Source organism: Arachis hypogaea, chromosome 19 (assembly GCF_003086295.3).
Source record: "Arachis hypogaea cultivar Tifrunner chromosome 19, arahy.Tifrunner.gnm2.J5K5, whole genome shotgun sequence".
Taxonomy (NCBI): Eukaryota; Viridiplantae; Streptophyta; class Magnoliopsida; order Fabales; family Fabaceae; genus Arachis; species Arachis hypogaea.
Genome location: NC_092054.1, coordinates 121,939,869 through 121,963,923, shown reverse-complemented (window position 1 = coordinate 121,963,923; position 24,055 = coordinate 121,939,869). Strand labels below are relative to the sequence as shown.

The 24,055-nt window shown below is 39.9% G+C and overlaps 1 non-coding gene across 1 annotated transcript; it reads right to left on the bottom strand.

The window, feature by feature from the left end:
* Window positions 1-5,439: 5,439 nt before the first annotated feature.
* On the bottom strand, window positions 5,440-5,547 carry LOC112780280 (small nucleolar RNA R71). The gene has a single exon (XR_003191127.1). It is a non-coding gene; the product is annotated as a small nucleolar RNA R71 (small nucleolar RNA).
* Window positions 5,548-24,055: the final 18,508 nt, after the last annotated feature.

Genomic DNA, 24,055 nt, shown 5'->3' with positions numbered 1-24,055 from the left:
TTTAGATCATTTTGTAAGATAGGAAAAACTGATATATTACAATGTTCATTGAGATCTGATTACAATTGGGGTGAGCTCCTCCTTTTATAGAGGTCTCTAGATAGCAGCAATATCTTACAGAATCTAAACAAACCTATCATACAATGCCAGCTGGAGGATAAGGATAAGACATATATCTTTCTGGCTTTTCTTAGACAAGTGACAGAGGTCACTTTATTTTAGTGTACTCAATAATTATACATAGTTGGAATATTGTCTCAATAAATGGACGGCTTGAAATAGTCCTCTGGAAAGGTCCCGTCACCATCTGAGAAAGATGATGTCTCATCAAAGGCCAAATTGACTGCTCTGAGATCTATATCCGGGTCTTGTAAATAGGTAAACGGGTCTTCTGTGTTTTCTACATTAGGATCTTGGGCATCTTACAGATATAGGTCATATGGGTCGGAGTATGGGCCTTCAACGTCATTGGGTATCCCTACATCAATTCTGGTTGGGCTTGGTGGTAAGGCATATATCTTCCACTTAGATCTTCAGAATTCAGATCTTCCTCAGAATTTCTGTTTGGGATTTGTCTAGACGTGCTAGGCTGGTCTTTTGGAGCATAAAAAGAGTATTGTCCAAATTGATTAATTATTCCTGAAGTTATGAATTTGGACTGGAACTCTTGAAGATTTATTAGCGGAACATCTGTTTGAAATGAGATTCCTTCAACTTCTTCTCTTTCTCCATATAGTCCAGGTTGCCATAGTTGACAGACATATTTGGCCAAGGCATTCAAGACTATCTTTTCATCCATGGGCCATATGGTAGAGTATCCAATAATATCGACCTTCTTTATGGTGAGTGGGTTTCTTCCAGTGAAATAATTCCTCTGTAAGGTGACAAAACAACAGAATTTTCATTTTGTCTGAAAAGATTCATGCCACACTTGGTGCTGTTCGAGCATGTTCTATAACATTCCTCTCTATGCATCAAGTGGGGCATACATAGAGAATAACCGGACTAGATCGGATTCGGATTGTGCTTGAGTACGATTACATAGGATATGATATACAGGGAAGATTGGCACTATGATGGCACATGTATATATGGAAGACAGAGCCCAAATATACCACATCATTTCCTCTGGTATAGGTCCTTGGATTATTGGTATAGTGCAAAAAGGGGTATCCATGTTGAAGTACGTCGGGTTTGGATGGATTTCGATTATGATAAGGAACTGGTGTAGCCAGTAAAACAAGGTTTGTCTGGCTAGACAATTTATTTGAAATTCTATCTGAGGTCTTGCTTTGAGGGGAAAAGGACAAATCTTTCTTCTGTATGGGCTTCTATGGAGCGGACAATCAGGGAATGGAATGGTGTATGAAGGATTGTGTGTACTCATAGTGCAAATGTAATGGATTGGTTTTGGGATCGGTTTCTTGGTAGGTCTTGGTAGGAAATCAACAAGTGTGTTTTGGTGTCCCTTTTTTGTGTATCACTTCAAATTTATAGCGAGAAAACCAGTCTTTACACCGTAAGAGTTGAGAGTCTGGCAGGATCTTTTTTTTTTTATTTCCAGCATTGATGGGAAAGAGGTGTTATCCATCTCCACAGTAAAATGAAAAGAATTGAGGTATAAAGAAAACCTTTGGCAATAAGATTGATCAATTAGTAGAATTTACTCAGTTTCCAGAAGACTCTCGAACCCCAGCCACTGAGTACCCTTTTATAAGTCCCTATTCTTTCTACCAAAGACAAAAGAAATCAACCCTCACCTCCATCTGCCATCTTATTAACAGAAACCATTCTCCTCCTTCCAAAGAAGTCATCCAGTCCTCCCATCTACAACCGTGTGGTTTAAAAGCCATTACTGCTGAACAGTTTTTAACCCTAGAAATCCCACAAGAACTCATTCAAAATTATCAAAACCAAGGCTACACTCATTTGCATCTGGGAGAAGTTAGGCTTATTCTTACTGTTCATGGAAGAAGATCTCTTCCGGTGACAGCCAAGGTTGCTCTTTTAGATACCACTTTCAAAGAATACCAACATGCCTTGATCGGAGCATTAGTAACTATACTCTCAAATGGAATTTTCATTCTTACTATAGCTCCTAATTTCACCATGAGATTATCAGACTCAACAATATGTCAAAGGCTAAAAATCTAAATACAGCTAGTTGGAGTAATTCAAGACTCTAATGCTGAACAGGCTACCTTGATCTCAACCTCCTAAACACTACAGGAGAAGCATTATTCATGTTCACAGATAATGCTAGAGGGCCAGCAATCGTAAACATTCCAAGAATGATCACTACTGATGAACTTTCTTCTATCATTCCATTAGAATGGATTACTATTTATGAGAAAGCTTTCCCAAAGGAACAGGTTTATATTCATACTACCACACCTCCAACTATTACTCATAATAGTGATGGAACGGTGACTACTATTTTCCAGAGATCTAGAATAATCAAGCAAACTTCACTGCGAGGACCATCCTTCAGAAGGATTAATATGATCTCTCTTTTTCAGGTGCAAATAACTCACGATCAAGATGATCCACCTGTACATTTCTATGAAAATAGAAAACCTGTTTATGTTTCTCATATAAATGGCCATTTTATTTGGAATGTTGATCCCTCCATATGTGATTCTGACTGTGATTGTGCTAACCAATGAAGTGACACTGATGATGAAGATTATGCTAGGCGGCAGAGGAACAAGAAAAAGAAGAAGAGGTCACTGCAAGACCCTTGCTCCTATAAAAGGCCCGAGCCCCCTGATAATACAGATGCGGCACCGATGCTCAGGAAGAAAAGACTGTCCTGATGCGTGAGCAACTTTCCTATCTTTTCCTAGTGAATTTGCATTCAATTTGTTGAGTTTAATCAATAATTAATTATCTTTTAGCCACTATGGATGCTAATTTGAGTTGTGTGCAATGCTGTTTATTTTAGTAGCATTCGGCTGGATTTGATGGAGTTTTCGCAGAAAAAAAGAAAAAGGCAAATGATGCTGTCAACCCTGACCTCTCTGCACTCAAACCTGAATAACTCGAGTTACAGAGGTCCAATAGACATGACTCCAGTGGCGTTGGAAATCTAACTTCTAGAGCTTTCCAACAAAGTATAATAATTCATACTTCTTCTCCACCAAGTCAGCAAGGGTGGCACCTAACTTGAGAATTCTCAAGTTAGGAGCCAAGATAAACTATACTCCATTGACCAAGGTTGCCAAGGCTGCGCCTAACTTGAGATTTCTCAAGTTAGGCGCCAGGGTGAAAGAAAAGCGTCCAAGGAGTTCTGCCTAGGCTGCGCTTAACTTGAGATTTCTCAAGTTAGGCGCAATGCACAACAACACGCCAGTAATGCTCCTTCACTTCAAGTAAGGCACAACTTCCTTCAAGTTAGGTGCAACGCACAAGGAGGGACCACACTTCAAGTAAGGCGCAACTTCCCTCAAGTAAGGCGCCAATGTACAAGATCAAGCACACCAAAACACACTGCCCACCTCAAGTAAGGCGTAGCTCCATGCCAAGTTAGGCACCAATACCTGTGATTCACATGGTCCCCACACTCCACTCGGAGGCTTGCGAAGATCTTTATTTATTCTGATTTAAACTTTAATTCAATCAAAAATAGGAAAATATATTATTTAGTTTTAGAAAATAAAATTTACTTTAATTAGGATTAGATATAAAAGGAAAAAAGAATCAGCCCTTCGGGCTCTTCTCTTCTCTTCTACTTGATTCCGTAATTTACAGTTTCTCTGAATCCTAGTTTTCTCTCTGAACCATAAGCAACTAAACCTCCACTGTTAAGGTTAGGAGCTCTGTCTATTGTATGGATTGATACTATTATTTTTCTATTTTAATTCATGTACTGATTTCTATTTCAAGAATTATTTTTGTTCTTTATCTTATGAATTTGGGTGGAACGAAAGTATGACCCTTGTTCTAATTGAGTTCTTGTATAACTTGGAAAAGCTCTTTACTTGAACAACAGCTTGAAAATAATTTCTCCAAAATTTCTGATTATTTGGACTTAACGGGATATATGATATATAATCCTCTTATATTTGGGTAATTAGTGTTTTTGTGGCATATAACTAGAGTTGAACTTCACCCTCTAATCGGAATTAAGTGACCAAAGAATTGGCGGTTGATGAAGGTTAGAGGAGACTAAAAAGGTCTAAAGAATTAGGGTTTAGTCACATATAGTATGCCATGAATGAAATCTTGCATGATTAAAATAATTAGTAAGAAAAGTCAATCCGGAAAATAGATATCTCTGAAGTCTTAACTGTTTCTCCATATATATTTCACAACTTGTTTACTGTTTGCTTTCTGATTCTCTGATTTACTGTTTAATGTAATTGAACTTTCAAAACACTATTTTCTGTTTGCCTGACTAAGCCAATCACTCAATCATTATTTCTTGATCCATCAATTTTCGTGGGATCGACCCTCATTCACCTGAGGTACTACTTGGTACGACTCAGTGCACTTGCCGGTTAGTTTGTGGATTAAAAATTCTGCACCAAGTTTTTGGTGCCGTTGCCAGGGATTGACTGTAATTGACAACTATTAGTTGTTTGATTGCTTAGATTAGGCATTTTAGGTTTAAATTAATTTAATTTTGCACCTTGAATTTTTGAAATTTTTCTCGCTTTATTTTTCCTTAATTTCTAAAATTAAGTTTGGTATCCCCTAGTTATTTTTATTTTAATTTTTCTTAATTATTTGGTTTAAAAAAATTTCGAATTTTTTGTCTTATTTTAATAAGTAATTTTCGAATTTTAGTGTTTATTTCATTTAGTATTTTTATTTTAATTCTTTTCACAGGTTACCTCACTGGAAATTCTCTACACTCTGACATAAATAATCCCATCTTTTCTTGTCTTTTGTCTGTTTATGAGCAGGAACAGGGACAAGGAACCTCTGTTAGACTTTGATCCTGAACCTGAAAGGACTTTGAGGCGGCGTTTGCAACAAGCAAGACTTTACAAGGCTGCAGAGTCCACTATGGATCATAATAATGCTGCTAATGCCAAGATGGAAAATCCGAATGGGAATGAACAACCTAGAAGAGTGCTTAGCTCTTACACTGCTCCTAATGCAGATCTTTATGACAAAAGCATTGTGGTGCTACCTATAGCTGCAAACAACTTTGAACTGAAGCCACAGCTAGTTACTCTTGTGCAACAAAATTGTTAGTATCATGGACTTCCACAGGAAGACCCAAGTCAGTTTATTTTTGATTTTTTACAAATTTGTGACACTGTGAAGACCAATGGAGTACATCCTGAGGTATACAAACTCATGCTCTTCCCATTTGCTGTGAGGGATAGAGCAAAACTATAGTTAGATTCTCAACCCAAGGAGAGTCTGGATACTTGGGATAAGGTTGTCACTGGATTTCTAACTAAAGTTTTTCCACCTCAAAAGTTGACTAATCTAAGGGTGGAGGTCCAGACTTTCAGACAAAAAGATGGTGAGACCCTTTATGAAGCTTGGGAGAGATTCAAGCTACTGACTAGGCAATGCCCTCCGGACATGTTTTCTAGATGGACTCAGTTGGATATCTTTTATGAGGGCTTATGTGAAATGTCAAAGATGCGCTTAGATAATTCTGCAGGTGGTTCTTTGCACATGAAGAAGACACCAGAGGAGACTATTGAGCTTATTGAGTTGGTTGCTAACAACCAATACTTATATTCCTCCAACAGGAATCCTTTGCACTCAGAGACCTCTCAGAAGAGAGGTGTTTTGGAAGTGGAAGCTGTTGATACCCTTCTTGCTCAGAACAAGCTTTTGTCTCAGCAAATAAGTCTAATTACTCAGCAGTTGAGTGGAATGCAAGTTTCGTCTGTCAACACCCAAAATGCACCTCAAGAGGTCCTTTACGACATGACAGGTAATTTTATGCAAAATGAGAATTATGATTATCCTCAATCTTCTTCTGAACAGGTCAACTACATGGGGAATGGTCCTAGAAACCCCAATAATGATCTATACTCAAAGACCTACAATTTCGGGTGGAGAGACCAACCTCAGAGATCTTAGAATTTCAACAATAATTCTCAAGGAGGTTTTCAGCAGAATAATCATAGTAACCGCCAATTTTTTCAGTTTCATCAACAACAACCACCTCAGCAGGCAAATTTTCAGCCCCAACAAAATTCTAATTGGGAGACAATGATGAATAGTTTTATGCAGGAAACCAGAACTTCCATTAAAAACTTGGAGGTGAAAATGGGTCAGTTGAGCAAGCAAATACCTGAGAGGTCTTCAAGTACATGTCCTGGTGATACAGTGGTGAACCCAAGAGAATATTGCAATGCTATTTAGTTGAGAAGTGGTAAAGTAGCTAGTTCTGAGGCCAAGGTCAATGAGGAACTAGTTGAGAAAGAAGCTCCAAAGGAGAAGAAGAAAGAAGTAGAGCATGCCCCTCCAAAGCGTGCAGACAACCCATTTCCAGACTCTCTTGATACTTATCCTGCAGTGCCCGAGGCTCCTGAGTACAGGCCAAAAATGCCATATCCTCAAAGGCTTCAGAAGGCTTCCAAGGACAAGAAATTTTCTAGATTTTTAGAAGTCTTCAAGAAGCTGCAGATCAACATTCCTTTTGCAGAGACTCTTGAGCAAATGCCTCTCTATGCTAAATTTATGAAAGAATTGTTGACCAACAAGAGGAATGGGAAGGACCAAGAAACAGTGGTGTTAACTAAGGAATGCAGTGCTATTATTCAACATAACCTTCCTAAGAAGATGCAAGATCCAGGGAGTTTTGTAATTCCTTGCACCATTGGATATGTCACCATTCTGAGAGCTTTATGTGATCTTGGAGCTAGTATCAATCTCATGCCACTTTCAGTGATGAAAAAGCTCAAAATTGAGGAGGTAAAATCCACTTGTATTTCTCTTCAACTTGCTGGTCTTTCTATTAAATTTCCTGTGCGTGTTGTTGAGGATTTACTTGTGAAAGTAGGACCATTTATTTTTTCTACTGATTTTGTTATACTGGATATGGAAGAGGATGCGAAATTCTCTATTATTCTTGGTAGACCCTTTTTAGCTACAGGTAGAGCTTTGATTGATATGTAAAAGGGTGAATTAACCCTGAGGGTCAATGAAGAACAGGTGGTCCTTAATGTATTTGAAGCACTCAAACACCCTAATGATTCTGAAGGGTGCATGAGAGTTGATGTTGTTGAACCACTTGTTCAAGAGGTACTGGTAAATGAGGTACTTGATGATATTTTGGATCCTATTTCTGAGTTTGAGCTAGTTGAAGTTGATGATTCACCACCCCAGAAGGAGCTAAAGAGCACGCCTATAGTAGAGAAGGAAGTCCCCAAGCTTGAGCTCAAGCTTTTACCTCCTTCTCTGAAATATGTATTCTTGGGTGAAAATGATTCATATCCAGTGATCATTAGCTCTTCCCTGAAGCCTGAAGAGGAAGAGGTGCTTATTTCAGTGCTCAGGAGCCATAGAACAACTCTTGGGTGGACCATTGGTGACTTAAAGGGGATTAGTCCAACCAAGTGTATGCACAAGATTCTTCTTGAAGATGATGCTAAACCGGTTGTGCAACCACAAATGAGACTCAATCTAACTATGAAATAGGTGGTCCAATAAGAGGTAATGAAACTATAGAAAGCAGGCATTATTTACCCTATTTCTGATAGACCTTGGGTAAGTCCTGTGCAGGTAGTTCCCAAGAAAAGAAGGATGACAGTAATCAAAAATGAAAAGAATGAGCTTATTCCTATAAGAACAGTCACAGGATAGACGATGGAGAATGTGCATAGACTACAGGAGGCTCAACATTGCTACAAGGAAGGATCACTTCCCCCTGCCTTTCTTTGATCAGATGCTTGAGAGGTTAGCTGGTCATGCTTTTTATTGTTTCCTAGATGGATATTCTGGATATAATCAAATTGCAGTGGACCCTCAAGATTAAGAGAAGACAGCATTCACATGCCCTTTTAGAGTATTTACTTACAGGAGAATGCCATTTGGACTTTGTAATGCTCCAGCAACTTTTCAGAGGTGTATGCTTTCAATTTTTTCTGGTATGGTTGAAAAGTTCATTGAGGTATTTATGGATGACTTTTTTGTTTTTGGTAATTCTTTTGAATCCTTCCTTAAGCATTTATCTCTTGTCCTGAAACGGTGTCAAGAATCAAACCTTGTTTTAAATTAGGAAAAATTGTTATTTTATGGTTACAGAAGGTATTGTTCTTGGACACCGGATCTCAAGTAAAGGGATTGAGGTTGATAGAGCCAAGGTGGAGGTAATTGAAAAATTACCACCACCTTCTAATGTTAAGGCAGTCAGGAGTTTCTTGGGTCATGCAAGATTCTATAGAAGATTTATAAAGGATTTTTCCAAAATTGCTAAACCATTGAGCAATCTATTAGTTGCTGATGTCCCTTTTGTATTTGATGCTGAATGTCTACATGCTTTTGAAACTCTAAAAGCAAACCTTACCTTTGCTCCCATTATACCTCCCCCTGACTGGGATTTACCATTTGAATTGATGTGTGATGCTAGTGATTTTGCTATAGGAGCTGTTTTAGGACAGAGGCATGACAAGCTTGTACATGTCATTTACTATGCTAGCCGTGTGTTAAATGATGCTCAAAAGAATTACACAACTACAGAGAAAGAATTATTAGCTATTGTGTATGCTATCGATAAGTTTAGGTCCTATTTAATTGGTTCTAAGGTTATTGGAAGTCCAGACTTAGTTAGCCTTCTCGATAATAAAGAAGATTGAATCTTAATTCCACTTAGTTAACCTTTGCTAAAGCAAAGGAAAGTCAAGGGATTAATTAGTTTGACCTTCGAATCCTATTTATTTCCTAAGAAAAGATTGTGATTATTGAAAGTCAATTCAATTAGCAAAGATAACAGTTATCAATTATGTTGAGCTAAGATAACTCCTGAGTTACTGATTTCTTAACCAAGATCAAAAGGGAAAAAGTAAATTTGCTGAAATAAGAATGTCTTCAGATTGGAAGCAATGGTGACATAAATAAAAGAAAGCAATAATAAACTGAAATACCTCAAATAACATTAATTCAAATAAAAATCTGTAACATAGAAGAATTCATAAATTAAATGGCAAAAGTGAATAATCAACTAAAGTAATGGAATGAATAAAAGGGAAAGGGAAGCTTAAAGTAAAGGAACATTAAATCTGGGATCGAGAGTCACTCCTAAAACTAAGAAAAGTCCTAAATCCTAATCCTAAGAGAGAGAGGAGAAAACCTCTCTCAAAACTAAATCTAAATCATGGAAAGTAACTAAATTTGGCGAGCTCCCTTGAATGGGTGCATTCCCTCACTTCATAACCTCTGGTCTATGCCTTCTGGACTTGGATTTGGGCCAAAAAGGGCTTCAGAAATCGCTGGGAGCGTTTTCTTCAATTTCTGGTGCCTGGCCTCTGTCACGTGTCCGCGTGGGTCACGCGGTCGCGTCATTCGGAGCTTTTCTTGTCACGCGGTCGCGTCAGTCATGCGGCCGCATCATATGCGTTTTGCTTAAGGCGCGCGGTCGCGTCGGTCATGCGGCCGCGTCGCTGTTGATTCGTGCTTGGCATGCGTCCGCGTCGCCCATGCGATCGCGTGGATGCCAGTTTCTCCAAAAACTCCGTTTTGTGCTTTCCTTCCATTTTTGTATGTTTTCTTTCCATTCTTTAAGTCATTCCTGCCATAGAAGATCTGAAACTACTCAACACACTAGTCACGGCATCGAATGGAATTAAAGGTAATTAAAATAATTAGTTTTAAAGTATAGGAAACATGTTTTTCACATACATCACATAATAAGGAAGGAGAAGTAAAACCATGCAATTAATATGAATAAGTGGGTGAAGGATTGGATAAATCACTCAAATTAAGCACAAAATATATCATAAAATATGGGTTTATCAACCTCTCCACACTTAAACAATAGCATGTCCTCATGCTAAATCCAAGGTGAAAAGTAAGGTTAAAGTGATGGAATGTCATGTAATGCAATCTAATCTAAATTCAACTACCTAAATGAATGGTGCATCATGCAATTCTAATTTTTATTCACTTGTATATAAAGCTTGCATGTAGTTGAATTAACTCACATTCTCAAGGAGTCATGTATATATATAGCCAAGCCTTAGATAGTGATAAAGTGCCTTTACAATTGAGATGGGAGAGAAAAACATTTTAAAAAAAAACTTGCAAGACAATTAATAATTTAAGCAGAGATATATGTTAATGAGCTATTGAACCCTCACTAGATTTTGTGTTTACTCTCTAATCACTCAGTGTTTATTGGGTTAATCACTCTATTCTTCTTTTTATTCTTTCTTTCTATAACTTTGTTCTTCATCTAACCAATCAACAATCATAGAATATAGTCATACCAAAAATCATGAGGTCTTAAGTAAGGTTGTAATGGGGCCAAGGTAAAGGTAAGGGTATATGTATAAGACTAAGTGAGCTAATAAGTGAATCCTTAATTAGACTAAGATCTCACCTAACATACATATGTTGTAAAGCAAAGCTTCTTTACCTATTTTCCATATTTTCTCACTTTTGATGTTACATGCTCATATCTCAATATTTATTTTTTTTATCCCATGTGCATTGCTTTATTTCATAATTGGGGAATTCTTTTTGTGTCCCCTTTATTCATAACACTTTTTTTTAATGCACATGGTAATTTAATTTCTTAAACTTCACATGAGCATGTTTCCTAAAAATTCTTATTTTGAAACATCTTTATTCTTTTTCAACTTTTCTACCTTTTGTTTTTATCATCCATGTTCCCAATAGGTTTTCCCACATTTAAACCATACATACTTCCTATCTTAAGCTAACCAAGGATTCAACTTGGAATTTTTATTTTGTCTTTCTGCTTAAGGCTAGTAATGTGGCTGATAGAATAAAAGGGGATTTACAGGCTCAAGGGGCTAACAAGTGTGATGTAAAGGGTAGGCTATTTTGGGATAAGTAAGCTAAAATTAAATAATGGCCTCAATCATTCTCTTGGTATGTATTTCTATTCTATAATCGGACATATAGATTAAAACAAAGTAAAGAACACCAGAATAAACAAGAAGGGCGGAACACACATACAAAAAATTATGGTTTGAATGTAACCATACAATTAAGCTCAAAACTCACAGGCTGTGTGTTCTCTAGCTCAAAAATCATTTATCAGTTATGTATGTCATGCAGGTTTAGTTAAAAATTCCCATTATTCTCAATGTAAAACTTATATTGAATGGCTTTAAAGTTCTAGTGTTTCTCCTTGATGAAATATTGTTAACTAACTAACATGTAATGCTATATATACAAGGTGTGGGTTGTTTTGATTCTGTTAAAGTCTCTAGTTTACTTCCTTTTTCTTTTCAATCTATTCCGAGTTATCTTATGCTAAAAAGGGTAAACTATACTAATCAATCCACAATTTCTATAACTAATAAGTTAGAATTGCAACTAAACTAAGTGGCTAAAATATGAACTAAAAATGCAAAATGCATAAATAGATTATAAATACATGAAAATAGCAATATATAAGTACTTCAAAATAGAAATAAAAAGAAAAATACAGAAAAATAGCAAAATAAATAAAAAGAGTATGTAGTGGTTCAACAAAAAAGAACGCCAGAGATGGCGACCTCTCCACACTTAAAATGTAGCATCATCCCTGATGCTCACTCAAGCAGGGTGTAAAGGGGTGTCATCACTGGAAGGATGGGTAGCTGGGGTCTCTGAGGTGGTGATCTGAGGGTCTGACTGCTGTGGAGGGGGTGCTGACTGAAGGGGGATCTCAGGGTCTACAGCCTGAATCTGAGGTGGAGCCTCCTAAAGGTGTGCTGCCTGCTGGGTGCCTGCCTTCTCTGCCTTGCTCTGTGGATGGGTCTCTGCCTCGGGATCATCTGCCTCGGGATCATCTGCCTCCTCCTCAGATGCCTCGGATGGTGTGTTAGGCTCGGAAGGGATGTCGCCAGATCGTATCATCAGCTTCAGGTGCTCATAGCGTCACTTGTTGCAACGCTCCATCTGGTCAAGCCGTCGAAACAGGCGGTGCACTAGATGATAGATGGGCTCTGGGGCAGGTGGAGGTGCAGTGGTGGTGGCAGGTGTAGCTGTAGAGGAAGAGGGGCCGGCAGATGGTGTGGCAGTGTCACCAGGAGCAGTGAGAACTGGAGGTCTGTAGCCCAAGGCCAGAAAGTTCCTACTATACAGGATAATCTTCTTGCATTCTGCAGTAGGTGGCCTCTCATCGGCATCCTCCCAAGGCACGTCAGCTCGACGGCCCAGCTGTGTAACCAAATAGGGAAAGGGAAGAGTGCCTCGGACGTGGACCCTGGCCATGTAGAACCGGATAAAGCATGGCAGGTATAGGTCTTTACCCTCCATCACACACAATAGGAGGGTGATCATAGCGGCAGGTATATCGGTCTCGTGAGTACTCGGTATAATGAAGTTGCTAAGTATCTGATGCCATAGCCGAGCCTCATTATTCAAGTATGCCCACTTGATTCCCTTGAGCATGGTGGTGTTCTGACCCATAATCAAAGGAACGGTCGGGTCAAGGGCTATCCGGGCCTTGACTGCATCCCAATCAAACTTCAAAAAGCGCATGTCTTCCTCAGCTTTCTGATAACCATCTGGCTAATCAGATTTAGGCAGAAGCTTCAGAATATCTTCAATTGCCTCTTCAGTAACCAGAATCTGCTTCCCTCTGAGGTTCACTGCATCTAGGGAGGTCTTGAAGTAATTGCAGTAGAATTCTCTAACCCAAGATGCATTGACCTCAGTCAGGGGTCTCTCCAGGAAGAACCAGCCTCTTTGTTTGATTTGGTCAGAGGTGTATTGCTGGAGTTCTTTTGGGATCTTCAAGGTCCTTTCTAGGTATAGGTTCCTGGAGGTTGCAAACACCAGATACTTTAGCTCACAGTATCGGTTTGCAAATTTTATTGGATCGGTGGCAGGAAGCAGTTGGTCAGCCTTCTCCTGCGGGGTAAAGTTTTTCTCCCGCAAGGAGGCATCATGCATGAGATCTATGATAGACATAGAAGCTTCTCCTCTTTTCCGTTTGCCAGTAGTAGCCTTGCCTTTTCCTTTTCTGTGGCTGACAGACATCCTAAAAAATAGAAAACCTGGATATATATAAAAATAGGAAAGCAAATAGGCAAATAATCAAAGAAAACACAAAGTGGCAAAGAAGCAATAGGATAAGGAAAATGAGTTAAGTAAATGTGCATTAAGGATTGTATAGGAGTTAAAAGTCCGAAAAGAAGAATTCACAATCCAAAATGTAATTGAATTCATGTTAAATAGAAAAATTATCATTATGCCATGGTTAGAAGGTTAAAAGAAAGTGAAAGAAAATCAGAAGAGAAGTTTGAAAGGTTAGGTTGGTTAGAATTGAAAAAGAGTTTAGGAAGTTAAAATTAGGGAATTAGTGAAAAGTGGGTTAAAGTAAGTGGCATAATGAAAATATTCCAAGTAACAAGGATTCACAGGTAGGAACTATAAGTAACTCATAACCAAACAAGGAAAACAGGTTGATGCTGATTCAAATAGATATAGAGAAAGCAAAAATTGGAATCAAAACATCATAAATGCACTTTATGAACCAGAAAATCAAAAAGGATAAGAAAGCATGCCCTGGTATTCATGAAATGGTTTGGTTAAAGCAGAGAAAAACAGAGTTCAAAATGCCAAAACCAAAACATGAATGAAAACATTTTACAGAAGTTTGGACAGCATTCCGGCTAAAATTGGATTGTCCCGGAAAATAAACAGCAATCGAATAGTTCATATGAATTAAAATTAAAGCTGCAATTGCATATAAGGAATAAGAATCATGAAAAATCAGAGTAAAGAGCAGCATGAAACAAGAAATTATAGCATATGAACATGATCACAGCAACAGCAGAATTGCGACAATAATGAAACAAGAAACACGAACAGCGCAATTAAACAGACCTAAATCTACTAACCACATCCTAGGCTACCTAACATCCTAAAATCCACTACAACATGCATATCTAACTAGCCTAAACATGAACAAAATTAGAGAAATAAGAATTAAATACGACTGGATAGAAGGGTGGTGTGCTACGGAACCTGGAAGGCGAATGAAGGAGAGTGGGGCAGAAAGGTGGCTGGGGGTGGTGGTGACGGCGTCTAGCGTGGCGGAGAAGGGCGGCGCGGCGGCAGTGATGCTGTTCAGAGGGCAGGGAGGAAAAGTAGGGGTAATGGGGTAGGGGGTAGGGTAGGGAAGGGGGTGTGGGTGGTTGTTGCTGGGCAGGGTGGCGATGACGGCGTGGTGGTGGGTGGTGGCACGGCGTGGCAGTGGCGGTTAGGGGGAAAGAAGAAAAAAGAAGAAGAAAGAAGGGGTAAGGAGGAAGGGGGGTAGGTGGCGGCGGAGTCTGGGTGGTCGGCGGCGTCTGGCGGTGGCGGTGGTGGTGGCTGGGTGGTGGTGGTGTGTTGGAGAGAAGAGAGGGAAGAGTAGGGTTCCGGGGGGGGGGAGGGGCGCGACTGATAGGGTTCGCGTGACTGAGGGGGTTATAATTTTAAATCCACGCGATCGCGTGGGGCACGCAGTCGCGTGGCTGGAGTGGAATGGGAAGTGATGCGATCGCATATAGCACGCGATCGCATGGAATGGCTAAAAGAGTGAATGACGCGATTGCCTGGGGCATGCGATCGCGTCGCTGGGATTTGTGCAAAACGCACGAATCCAGCGTCGTTTCTGTGCAACTCTCTGTCTCCTTTTGGGGTGTTGTGCAATCCATGCGACGCGATCGCGTCCCTCACGTTGTCGCCTGGGATTGGGTGTGTGCAGGTGAAGCGATCGCATGGGGCATGTGATCACGTGGGCATCTTGTGCAAAACGCACAATGGCCGCACGATTCCAGCCCAACTTTCTGGACGTTGGATCCTTACGCCGATCTCCAGGTCACGCGGCCGCGCGGATGACGCGGTCGCGTGGGTAATGTTTTACGCCATTTGACGCGATCGCATGGATGATGCGGTCGCGCGGAGCACCTTCTTTCTTTTTTTTTATGCAGTATGCAGAATGCAATGATTAATATGAATGCGATGCAAAATTCCAGGTTCAATATTATAAAATAAAATAAAACTTGAAAACAAACAAAATGAAATAAAAATTGAAAAATGAACGATCATACCATGGTGGGTTGTCTCTCACCTAGCACTTTTAGTTAAAGTCCTTAAGTTGGACATTGGAGGGGCTTCCTGTTATGGCAGCTTATGTTTAAATTCATCCAAAATCTCCACCAATGCTTGGAATGCCAATAGCCTCCGGGGTCCCAAACTAGGCATATAAAGCTCCTGAGCAGCTTCAAACAAATTTTTAGGCTCCCGGAATGACGAATGTCGGAATAGATTCTAGGATCCCAAACTTTGCTTTTAAATCCGCCTCCGTCTTGATCTATATTTTTCCATCCGGGTGGTTTAGAAAGTAGATTCTCACCATGGTGACCAAACGTTTTCCGAGACCCATTCAATTGAACATGATACCAATCCGTGTACTTCAAGTTGAAGCGTGGAACCTTATTGAACCTTGTGCACCAGCTCTGAGTACGAGCCATTTCCCTCTTACTCTTAAAGCCGCAGAAAGCTCTAAGCTGGCCATCTGTTTCAAGCAAACCGTATTCAAGTGAAAAAGTAAAGTTAAAGGTCAAGGATTGTACCCACTTGAAGCTTGTATTGGGTGGTAATGGCCTTGGGGTAGGTGTTTCCGATGGTTTTGTAAGTTCTACTCCCTTGTGCTCTTCTGTTAATTCCTCCACTTCTTTGCAAGGTTCTTCAAATGCATCTATATCCTGGTCAAAGTCTTCTGTGTCTTCCTCATCACTCGAGTCATATATTGGAGGTTGAGAGAAATCTACCTCTACATCATCTTCGTATTCATTTGGGGAAGATTCTTCGATCTCAGAGAACTCACTTGCGGATGCAAGTTCATTACTAAGAGAACTTGACTTGTGACTATCATCATCAAGGGAATTTGTGTCCTGGGTTATTCCGTCTAGTTCTTCATAAACGACTTGCCTTGGGGATTATGCACTGTCCTCCTTAGCATCACCTGCAAAGTCCTTGACGGAGTTCTCCTCAGCTCTGAATTCCCATGGAGGTTCAGGGTCTCCTAGATCTTCAACCAACTCTTCTTCTTGCGTAATGACAGCTTCTTCTACTTGTTCTAGTACGAATTCATTCTCTGTCTTGTCCACTGGAGTTTCTAGTATTTCCTTCATGCTACGCTCTTCGTTAGATTGTCCACATGGGGCTGTGGTTGGTCCTTGAATGTTTGAACGTCTAGAAGCTAATTGAATTACTGCTTGCTCCATTTGTCGAATGGTTGTTTGAAGTTTATTTACTGTTTCCTTGAGGCGAACCTCTGATTCTCGGGGTGATGGATTTGGACATGATACATAGGAAAGTGGTGGTGCTTGGGAGTGATTGGATTGGAACTGGGGTAAATAGGGATCATGTGGTGGCGAATGGTGAAGAGAAGCTTGTGAGTGTGCTGGTTTGAGGTTATGTTGAGAGGATGGTCTATAGGCACGGGGTGGGGCTTGTTGGTAGTTACAAGGTTGTCCACCATATCTATCAGCTGGGTATGCATTGTAGAATGGTCGTTGTCCATGATATCTTGTAGGGTGTTGTTGCCTAAAAGGTTGATTAGATCCTCTTGGCTGCATCCATCCTTGATTGGTCTGACCTTGACGCATATTCCTGCTGTAACTTCTATTTCCTTCAACAAAGTTAGAACCAAACTCAAAGCGAGAGGGGTGAGAGTTCATAGTAGCAAATAAAATTAAAAAGGAAAAAAGAAATAAATAAACAAGTAAAAGAAAAATATTTACAATAACCAATAATAAGGCACACGTTAGCAAATCCCAGGCAACGGCGCCATTTTGACGAATAGGATTTTCGCTAGTAAAGAATTTTAATAAAATAGTCGCGTTGTAGATATAGTTTCTAAACCAACAAAAATTCCTTCGTACAAACGTTTTGGTTGTCACAAGTAACAAACCCCTTCAAAATTGATAACCGAAGTATTCAAACCTCGGGTCGTCTTCTCAAGGAACTGCAGGGAAGTATGTTCTTATTATTGGTTATGGAGATTGTAAATTTGGGGTTTCAAGAATGAGGAACAAATATAACAAATAATTTAAATGGAAATTAAAATAAATAAATACTGTAAAGCAAACTTTTTGGCAAGGTATGAGAAATTGGAAGTCCAGACTTAGTTACCCTTCTCAATAATAAAGAAGATTGAATCTTAATTCCACTTAGTTAACCTTTGCTAAGGCAAAGGAAAGTCAAGGGATTAATTAGTTTGACCTTCGAATCCTATTTATTTCCTAAGAAAAGATTGTGATTATTAAAAGTCAATTTAATTAGCAAAGATAATAGTTATCAATTATGTTGAGCTAAGATAACTCCTGAGTTACTGATTTCTTAACCAAGATCAAAAGGAAAAAAGTAAATTTGCTGAAATAAGAATGTCTTCAGATTGGAAGCAATGGTGACATAAATAAAAGAAAGCAATAATAAACTGAAATACCTCAAATAACATTAATTCAAATAAAAATCTGTAACATAGAAGAATTCATAAATTAAATGGCAAAAGTGAATAATCAACTAAAGTAATGGAATGAATAAAAGTGAAAGGGAAGCTTAAAGTAAAGGAACATTAAACCTGGGATCGAGAGTCACTCCTAAAACTAAGAGAAGTCCTAAATCCTAATCCTAAGAGAGAGAGGAGAGAACCTCTCTCAAAACTAAATCTAAATCATGGAAAGTAACTAAATTTGGCGAGCTCCCTTGAATGGGTGCATTCCCTCACTTCATAACCTCTGGTCTATGCCTTCTGGACTTGGATTTGGGCCAAAAAAGGCTTCAGAAATCGCTGGGAGCATTTTCTGTAATTTCTGGTGCGTGGCCTCTGTCATGCGTCCGCGTGGGTCACGCGGTCGTGTCATTCGGAGCTTTTCTTGTCACGCGGTCGCGTCAGTCATGCGGCCGCGTCATATGCGTTTTGCTTAAGGTGCGCGGTCGCGTCGGTCATGCGGCTGCGTCGCTGTTGATTCGCGCTTGGCATGTGTCCGCATCACCTATGCGATTGCGTGGATGCCAGTTTCTCTAAAAACTTTGTTTTATGCTTTCCTTCCATTTTTGTATGTTTCCTTTCCATTCTTTAAGTCATTCCTGCCTTAGAAGATCTGAAACTACTCAACACACTAGTCACGGCATCGAATGGAATTAAAGGTAATTAAAATAATTAGTTTTAAAGCATAGGAAACATGTTTTTCACATACATCACATAATAAGGAAGGAGAAGTAAAACCATGCAATTAATATGAATAAGTGGGTGAAGGATTGAATAAATCACTCAAATAAGCACAAAATATATCATAAAATATGGGTTTATCAGCTACCCTTTATCACCCTCAGACGAATGGATAGGTTGAGGTCTCTAACATGGAACTCAAGAGAATTCTAGAGAAGACCGTCAGTGTCTCAAAAAAGGACTGGTCTAGGAAGCTTGATGATGCTCTCTGGGCATACCGGACAACTTAGAAGACTCATATTGGCATTTCTCCTTATCAGTTGGTCTATGGTAAAGCCTGCCAGTTACCAGTTAAGCTGGAGCATAAAGCTTACTGGGCAATCAAGTATCTCAACCTTGATGCTCAGGCTGCAGGAATTTAGGGAATGCTTTAGTTGAACGAGCTTGATGAATTCAGATATTCAGCTTCTGAGAATGCCAAGCTCTACAAGGAAAGAACCAAGATATGGCATGACATAAAGATTGCCATAAAAGTCTTTGAGCCATGTCAGAGGGTACTTCTGTTCAATTTAAGGCTCAAACTCTTTCCCAGGAAGCTGAAATCCCGGTGGTCAGGACTGTTTGTGGTAACCAGAGCTTCACCATATGGTCATGTGGAGATTCAAGAAGAGAAGTCTGACAAAACATTTACAGTCAATGGCCAGAGGTTGAAGCACTATCTTGGAGGTGAGATTGATCGCCAAAGGTCCACTCATCTGCTGAACTAGCAGAACTGACCGTCAAGCTAGTGACGTTAAAGAAGCGCTTGTCGAGAGGCAACCCGATTTTTTCATATCCTTTAGTTTGATTTCTATTGGTTTGATTTCATATTTATTTGGTTTCAGTTGAATTTCCTTTGTTTTATGTATGTTTGGATCATGCAGAATTATTGAAACAGAAACAGGTTCCTGGCTACAGAGCTACGGACATCAGGAGAGGAGTATATTGATTCAGAAGAGTTGACGCCTAACTTGAGAATTTCAAGTTAGGCGCCACATATTACGCGCAGAGGAGAATTCTGTCCTGGAAGGTCTGCGCCTAACTTGAGACTTTTCAAGTTAGGCACCACATACTACGCATCAAGGATCATTTCTCTCTGGAGGGTCTGCGCCTAACTTGAGGATTTTCAAGTTAGGCACAAGGTGTGAAGACTCAAGGCAAGTTAGCCGCATCGGAGGCAAAGTTGGGCGCAGAAGCAACTAGCCTATTCAGGAGGGTCCAAGTAAGGCACAGCAAGGAAAGGCGTGACATGCAGTTAGGCGCAAGGCCTTGATTATTGATTCAAGTTAGGCGCACCACAGCTCAAGTTAGGCGCAGGGGCCTCCCTTGCTCTGAAGTTAGGCGCAACAATTCTTCAAGTTGGGCGCCCCTTTGGTGACACAGGTATAACGAAAGCTGAAAGCTGAAAGCATTCAAGTTAGGCGCTGAGTGTAGCTTCCTGCCTCAAGTTAGGCACAAGGCAAGCTCAAGTTAGGCGCAGGATACGCGCCACAAAGCAAGTTAGGCGTGCGGTCCCCACTCCAACACTTGCCCACCAAATCCTGCCCAAATTCTACCATATCCGGTCAAGACCCCCCCCCCCCTCAAATCAATCCCAGATCCTTGTCCCTTTAAAGCCCTCACCCGTGACAGCCCCACCCCTCCCAAGAAGTCCTCGTGACTCACCTCTACTCAAGACACACCCATGACTATTCCCTCCAACCAACCCCTTCCAAACCCTTTATATAAGCCACCCTTTTCCCCTCTTTAATCCACAACACATCATCCTTCCCCTTCTACTTCTGTACGCACACAAACCCCTCTCCTATCCACGTTCAACATCTTAAGCTTCTATACCCATTCCCTTATACACAGAACACCCCTCTTCCCTCTGTCTCTATAATACACGAACCCACCTCCCCTTCTCCCTCTCACCTACAACCTTACATCAACAAATCTTCTCCCAACCTTTTAATTGCCATCTCTTAGTCCCTGCCTCCCCCTTCTATTTCCCATCTCCTTTTTCTTTTCTATATTTCTATTAAAAAAAAAACAAACAAAAAAACTATGCAGAAAATAAACCTTTTAGCATTGATTTTTTTTATTATCTTCTGTTTTATTTTTTGTTTCAATTTCTATTTTTCCTTCTTCTTCCCCTTTGTATTTTTTTACTTTGCTCAGGGATGAGCAAAAATTTTAAGTTTGGTGTTGTCACTGTGTTATCTATTTTTTTGTCTGTATTCTCTATTTTCTATAATGGCACCCAAGACTAGCACACCTTCAAAGAAACGGAAAGGAAAAGAACCGGCTACCAGTTCTGATGATATGCACAGATTCAGATCCAAGCTTCATTAGGAACATTTTTTTAGAATACTTTAAAAAGGACTATGATTTCCGAAGTGAGATTTGCACTGAAACTGGATGACTATCCAGAAATCCAGTTTCAAATTGATAACAGAGGGTGAAATTTTATGTGTAAACCACACACGGACGTTCGGCAATTAATGGTCCAAGAGTTTTATGGAAACCTCTGGGTCTCATACAAGGACATCGAGGGAGTCAATGAGAAGAAATATGAGAGTTATGTAGGAGGCAAGGACATTGACTTCATCCCAAGAAGCGTCAGACAAGCCCTCCACCTATTGTATCCACCTCAGCTAGCTCCCAGTTACAGTAGGAGAATGGATAATGACTAGGAGTTGGATCTGGTTATTGAAGAATTATGCGTTTCGGATTCTCATTGGAGGCTAGGTGTCGAGGGAAAGCCGAACCACTTGAAGAGCATTGACCTAGTCCCTTTAGCTAGAGGATGGTTGGACTTCATCCGACGATCCATCATGCCTACTAGCAACTGGTCCGAATGCACTGTGGACCGGGCTGTCATGATTTACAGCATCATAAAAGGAGAAGTGGTGGAGGTGGAGAATATTATTCCAAAGCAGATATATGAGATTGCCTCCAACCCCTACAAGAATGCTAGGCTCGGATTACCACATCTGATTTACCGCCTTTGTGAAGCAGCAGGGGTAAAGGTGGAGAAAGATTTCCCCATTCATGTTGGGAGACCAATCACAAAGAAGAGAATGGAGACTCACAGGGAACAGGATAGGGTCCACAGAGAAGAGCAAGTTCAGGAAGAAGCTCAGCAGGATCAAGAGGAAGCTCAGCAGGCTCAGCCACCACTGCCTCAGGGGCAGTACTTTCCACCTTAGGAGTATTGGCAGCAGTTCACCTCCTCTATTGAGCAGATGAGGATCACTAACGATAGTCATTGTACACGGCATCTGTAGAGGAGATGAGATCCATACAAAACAGCCGCTAGCAGCAGTACATGGCATCTGTAGAGGATATGAAAGCCACATAGAACAGCCATTGGGAGCATTTTTATACCACCCTTGATGAGATGAGGACCGATCAGAACCTTCAGCGGCGGGAGATCTCTTTGCTGAGATAGGATTACAGCCGCCTGAGAGGATCATACGGAGCACAGCCTGAGGAGAGAGATCCTCCCCATGGAGATTGAGGTGGTCTAGTTCCTTTCACTTTTTATAGTAGTTTGTCATTACTTTGATACGTTCCTGTGTTCTGCTATTTTGTTTTAGTCATTGCATGATCAGTTGTTATTTCAATTTTTAGGTTCTAGTTTAATTTGTTTTTTATTTTATTTTGCTATTTAATTTTTATTCTGAAAGATGTCTTATGTATTGCTCACTAAGCTTGAAATCAAAAGAAAAGAAAGAAGAAAAAAAGGATGCAATGCATGAATAAAAGAGTTTATAATAAAAAGTAGTCCCATTTAATTAAATGTGGTTGTGTTCTCTGTGATTTTGAATGCATGACATGAACCGTACATGTTTGAATTTGAATCAAGGGATGTTGACGTATAAGGAAAAGGAATTTAGACAACCATTATGAAATTTCTAAAATTAGTGAAAGTTGATCCTTGAAGCAAAAGAAACAGCAAAGGAAGAATAAGAAGCAAGGTCTAAGGCTCTGACCATCAATGAAGAGAGAGGACAGACATGATTAAAATTTCAAAGGGTTGTTTCCCTAGTCATATGCTTGTGGTGTTCTTGTGTCAAGTAATCCTTGAGACAGAACATTTATATTCGAGATCAATTGCAATTAGCAGAGTATGCCAAAAGCTTTGAGCACCACTGTCTGGGAGTAGCTGAAAGAAAAGTCAGAACTTCAAGAGAGTTTTCTAGTTAAGTGCTTATGGTGTTCTTGTGTCAATTAACCCTTGAGACATAACATTTAAAGTCACGGCTAGGCTCAAGGTGCAAAGCACCAGTTAATTGAGAATTTAAGGATATCTGCTGTGTTCAAGGATTAAACTGAAATATAAAGATAAGAGAATTCATAATATGATCCGGATTCTAATTCTGAATGACATTGACATTCCTCTGATTCAAAGGAGAGTGAGACACCAAAACTGTTCAGAATTGCAATAGATAAATTCCACTTTAAGAAGAGACATGAGCATAGCTGAACTCTCACTTCTCATGCAAATTCACATCTTAATCTTGTATTAGTTTTGGTTGCTTGAGGACAAGTAACAATTTAAGTTTGGTGTTGCTGTGCCACAAAGGTTCTATGGATTATCTTTTTCAGCCAGTCAATACAATCCCATGGATTGCCACCCTCAGATCTTATGAGGAAGGATCCCCACCTTTAGTGACCCAGACTGATGAAAAGAAAATCACCAGAAGACGTTATGTAATTCCTCAGGAAATTACTTCACATGAACATCAAGCAACAACTCCTCAAGATGAATTACTTAATTGGCACACAGATAATGTAGTCAGCCAAAATAAAGTGTTACTCCAAATAGATCACACTCTTGATGCTCTCGTGGAAAAAACTGAAGGTCTTTCAACACAACTAGATTTCGTGGTAGAACAATTTACTGAACTCAGAAATTGGCTCTCTGCACAGGCTTTTCAATTTGATCAAGAACTCAAGACCTATAGTAACAATAGGTACTTTGGCCCAAAATTCCACAAGAAAAATAGAGAGCTAGATCAAGTCAAGGCCCAACTTCAACAAATTGAGATGGACAAAGGCAAAGCAGCTATACCTTAAGCACTGGCTATAGATCCATTATCCATGTACCCTAAACCATATCCCTCATATTCGCCCATTTTATTTCCCTCAACATATTCACCACCTAAAATCCCAGATTATGAGTCCATTTTCAAATTCACTTATCATTTAGCCAGACAAGCAAACACCAAAAGATCTATCTCTCCTCAAGGGCGGTGTTACTCGTCTCAGCCTCAGCCACAACAGTCTCAGCCATCTCTCCAATCCAGACCTTATCCTCCTTGGAAACCAAGAAATTTTTTCAGAGAAGATACACCTTTTAATATCCCTACAAAAGATAAGGGCATCAAAGAAGGGTCACCTGCCCCAGGATGAACAATTAATACCCTTACTCTGGATAATCAATCACACAGTGAAGATATCACAGATGAATCTGATGATGAAACTGCTGAATCTGGTGAAAAAATTGCTGAATGGTCTGAAGAAGACTATGAAGCAGACCTTTCAGCAATAGTCATGGTCAACACTGTAGAAGAAGAAAAAGAGGAGATAACCTCTGAAAGGGATAAACCAGTAGCTACAGCTAATCCTACTCACGCACGGTCCTTTGAAGTAAAAACACCTAAAAAATGGTTCACCTTTGATGATATCCCACCAGCAAGATACAGAGAAAGG